We start from the raw sequence: 5,050 nt of genomic DNA on the forward strand, positions 1-5,050 counted from the left end.
ACTAGACTGTTTACAGCAGCTTAATTTACAATTGCCAAAATGTGGAAACAGCCTAAATGCCCATCGACCCAGGAATGGATTAACAAGTTGTGTTATATGTATACCATGGAATACTTATTCAGCCACTAAAAAAGATGGAGACTTTACTTTTTTTTTTTGTATTAACCTGGATGGAGGTGGAATATATTCTCCTTAGTAAGGCATCACAAGAATGGAGAAGCAAGAATCCAATATACTCAATTCTAATATGAAGGCAGGAGATGAATAATACAAGGTGGGGGTAGTGGAATGAGCAAGTGGAGAGAGGGGAGGAGGGAGGGCGATGGGGGTCATGGTGTATGCCACACCTCTTAGGGGCATAACACAATTATAAGAGTGACTTTATCTAACAAATGCAATCAGTGTAAACTACTTCTTTGTACCCTCAATAATTCCCAAACAATAAAAAAAGAAAATAACTTTTAAAATATTAAAAAATTAAAATAAATTAAAAAAATAAAAAAATGCAGGGCAAAAACCAATCAAACAATAAAAGCCCTTCACCAGATCCCTGTCAGCTATAGGAAAAAATCCAGACTACTTAGCAAGATATAACATGCTGTGTGCAATGTGGCTACCAACTACTTCTCCATCCTCATCCCATGAGACACCCTCCATATGTAACCCATGTTGCAGCAATCCCCAACTGACCACCATTGTTCTACACCACTATTTTATTTTGTGTCCCTGAGCCTCTGCAAATGCAAGTGCATGAAATACTGTCTCCCTCTCCTTATTCCCTGGGACAGCTGTGCCTAGCTCACCCACTAGCATGTTTTCTTTCATGCTTACACTCCCCTGGATTAAGGTGCTGTGGCCATCCCTCTGCACCTCGCTCATAATTTTAGTCTTTTATATATTACCTGGTATTGACATGCTTTTGTTTATTAATTAGTCTCTGGCATTTGACTGTGAGTTCTTTTTTTTCTCTTAATTGAATATTTATTCTGTCTATTTCATTTCATAATCATACCACTTATTTTTGTACCATGTATTTCAATTGCCTGTTTAGTGAAAAATAAAAAAAAATCTATAATTTTTGGTTTGTTTTTGCCTTAAATTTTATCCTTAAATTAAGGAAGCCACAATAAAATGTGCTGCCAGTAGCCACATCCCAAGGCCTTGTATTAAGAATTTATTTGCTGCTACTTCAGCCTAAGGATGCAATCTTTGGCCTCTATCAACTTAAAATGCCAATATTAGCAGAAGATTAATTTTTAGCAGGTTTTTTTCCCCATATACCTTTGTGCCACAGGTGCTGCCCAGCAGAAGATAAATTTTTACCACAATAAAAACAAACCCTAGGATCTTAAAGTTCCTATCTAACAAAATTTTCACACATGTAAAATTTCACTGAAAGAAATATGTTTTCTTAGCTTATTCCCACCCAGCATGCATGTTTTCAGTTAAATTTTAGGGATATATTCTCTAAAATTAGGGGAAAATTTTGTCTATGAGTTCTTTGGGGGCACACTTCCCTATTCTAGCACTCAACAATCAGCAATCCAGTGACTCAAAACATTGTTTCACCACTAAATTGAAATAAGGGGAGTAAATATATTATCAGAGAAGATGCTGCAAAGTTTCTTATTGATATTTTTCTTTACAATAATGAGGTCAGCTATTACATTGAAAATATTTTGCAGAACAAGGCACATTTTTATAAATGAAAGGTAGTTGAAGCAACAGCAAATCAGGGATTTTCCAGGATTAATTTCATTTGATTCAACAAGCATTGCTTCTGTAAGTCCTAGGGACATAATGAAGACAGAGGAAGAACCCTTCTCTCTCTTCTAGGAGCTTTCAATCTGGAGGGGGAGCATTATCATGCCACTAGAGGTGAACCAAGGAGAGTTCTGGAGGTTTGAGGGAAGAACCAGCCACATGCATGGGGGGATGAGGAAGAAGTGCTGTGTGGAAGTGGTAGTGTTTGAGATTTGCCTTAATATACCACGTAGAGATTCCAGGAAGGAAGGAAAACAGTGTATGTAACAACATAGGGGTGACTAGCAGGAATATCCACTGGTTCCAATGTACACCCATTGTGGGGATGTGACGGAGAAAAAGGCCATATAGAAAGATTGGGGACATTTTTCAAGGAGTCCAGAGTCTCAGAATGAGGAATTTTGACTTAATTTAGTAGCTATTGGAGACCAATCAATATTTTTGAGCAGAACAGTGATATAAATAGAAGAATGCTAAGAAATGTTGGATTGTTAGCATATATGGACTGCACTGGAGGAGAAGAATTTCACTGGAGAGAAGACACAAGAGAGGAGACCACTGGAAAAGTATAAATGGCAGGAGCTAGCAGTGAAATATAGTGTCTGAGAAGCACTGTAGAATCAAAATAGAGAGATGTGGCAGTTATTTTGATATCAGCATGATTGAGAACAAAGAGTTCCCTGTGATGCTCAGGATTAAAGCCTGGTTGCAAGGGAAATAATGAAACCATTAAGAGAATCTGAGCGATAAAGCAGAGGAAGTAATGATGTTGGGGGATGTTAAAATTTGATGGGGCTATGTTAAGTTCAATGATCTTCAGGTAGATGTAAAATGTAGGAAAGAGGTCAGAGTTACAGCTGAACACTTAGCAATCATTGACATCAGGGAATAGATGTATTGAGGAAAGGAATGTAGACAGAAAAGAAAAACAAACATAGAACCTTAGATAGTACCTACATTTAAGGAATCAAAGGGAAAAAAAGGAATAGATGAAGGAGAAAAATGGTAGTAATAAAATAAAGATAAATAGTGCAATCTCATGGAATTTAAGGAAGAGGTTTTGAGAAGGAGGGGATCATTCCTGAACTTAGGTCCCTTCACTACTTGACACATTCTGCAAAATATTTTCTGAATTTCCATGCCTCTTTGTTTTTTTGTTTTTTTTTTTTTTTTATTAAACCATAGCTGTGTACATTAGTTCCATACCTCTTTGGAGCTCATATTCTTTTGTAATTATTTACTTACATGCCTGTCTCTTCTTCCACACTGAGAGACCCTCCCAGGTGAAAACTTCTTTTACTTGTGTTTTTTCTAACACTTAGCAGAACACCTAGAATATAGCTGGGGCTCAGTGATTTTTTGTGAGTGGCAGAGTAAGCACATAAGGCAAAGGGGACAAGGAGACAAGGAAAGGCCCACTGTACTTTAAAAAGATGTCCAACTCCTGAAATGAGTGTCTGAATGATTTTCTGCTCTAGAGAGAGGAAGAAACAGAGACTATGAAAGGTAATTATAAAGTGACATTTGGCAAAATTCTGAGTCCACCATTATGGTATGAAATTCATCATCTAAATTTGTACAAATTTAAGCCTCATAATTTAAAGCATTTCAGTAAAATTATCTAGAAACTAAGGAGTTCTATAACATTCTAACTGCCTGAATTAAACCGTGCACATGATTAATGACATTGCTAGGCACATCCAGGGCCTTTCTTTCTCCAAGTATTTTATAAACATTGAGTAATTGCACAGTACCCTTGTGAGATATTATCACGTTCATTTTCCATATGGTTAACTGAGCCAAGAAGGTTAAGTGACTTGCTCAGAGGCCACAGTGGAAGTCAATGACACAACATGTTCAGAAGGAAGGAATTCCCAGGTCCCACACCTCACCATAGATTGCTGAAGCAAATCTCACTCCTTCCATTACAAAGAAACCCATCTGGCAGGCCAGCTCTGAAACACACACACTGCAGAGCTGAACTGAGTGAGCATTCACATGCAGCCTCTGCTGGTCAGGGCTGCCTTGGAAAGAGGAAACTATCGATTAACCACCTGAGGTTGTCAGGCCTCAGCTTTCCCTGCTGGATGGTGGCAAAATGCGGAGGCCTGGATAAGGAGACATAAGATCTCTCAGTGACTCAGAGAGGCTCCAACTCCTGGAGCATTTGCTCATTGGAGGGAACTGGGCATAGCCCTGCAGGGTTACCAATGATTGGGTGGGACAGAGTAAGGTGGGGAAGGAGGCATCAACCTTCCCAGACTTATTCATTTGCTGGGGTGTGTGTGTGTCCTTATGACTCCACGGAGCACCAGAACAAGTCACACTTGAGCTGCCAGCAGACCCCTGCTATCTAGTTGCCAGAGACCTTTTGAACTCCCTCACTTGAGACCAGGTGCTGACTGAGACAATTGATTTAGATCTCTCAGACTGGACCAATCACCCCCCGAGAACTATCCAAAGTGGTACCCTGGTAGTGTGGTTGTGGAAAGGTTTGATTTTCCTTTTCTAGTTGTTGCCCGTGGAGGGTTGGTCACTTAATTGCTGGTATTTCTCCACAGCTGAGACTTCAGCCCAGTGTAACTAATTCACTCAAGTAGGACAGAGACCAGCTGAAAACAAGACAGAGCCACTTAGCCCCACCACACCAAGTAAGTCCCCAGTGTCTCAGGCCATAGCACTGTACAGGTCCTTTGCAACACTCTAGGGGAAAAGGTACAGACACCAGTCATAGCTCTTGGGTAATGGGCTGGTTAATCACTACTCCAGGAGCCCCCCCCAACCTAACTCCACCTTATCTGCTCACCTAGCCAAATGGTGTAAAATAATCATGGGACGGAATCAGCAGAAAAACTCGGGTAACATGAATAACCAGAGTAGATCAATTCCCCCAAGGAACAATACGGCAGACACAACTGAAGATCCTATTCATAGACAAATGGCTGAGATGTTAGAAATTGAATTCAGAGTTTGGATTGTAAATAAGATTAATAGAATGTAAGTAAAGTTGGAATTAGAAATTCAAGGAGCAATTCAAAAGTTGTCTCAAGAATTCAATAAATTCAAAGACAAAATCAACAAAGATTTTGACACACTGAAAGAAGACTTTGCAGCCCTCAAAGATCTGAAAAATACAGTAGAATCCCTCAGTAACAGAATGGAGCAAGCAGAAGAAAGGATTTCTGATATTGAAGACAAAGCTTTTGAACACTCTGAAGCACTCAAAGAGGAAGAGAAATGAAGAGCAAAAAGGGATAATTCTCTCAGAGAGCTTTGGGATAATTCA

Source organism: Nycticebus coucang, chromosome 5 (genome assembly GCF_027406575.1).
Source record: "Nycticebus coucang isolate mNycCou1 chromosome 5, mNycCou1.pri, whole genome shotgun sequence".
In the NCBI taxonomy this organism is placed as follows: domain Eukaryota; kingdom Metazoa; phylum Chordata; class Mammalia; order Primates; family Lorisidae; genus Nycticebus; species Nycticebus coucang.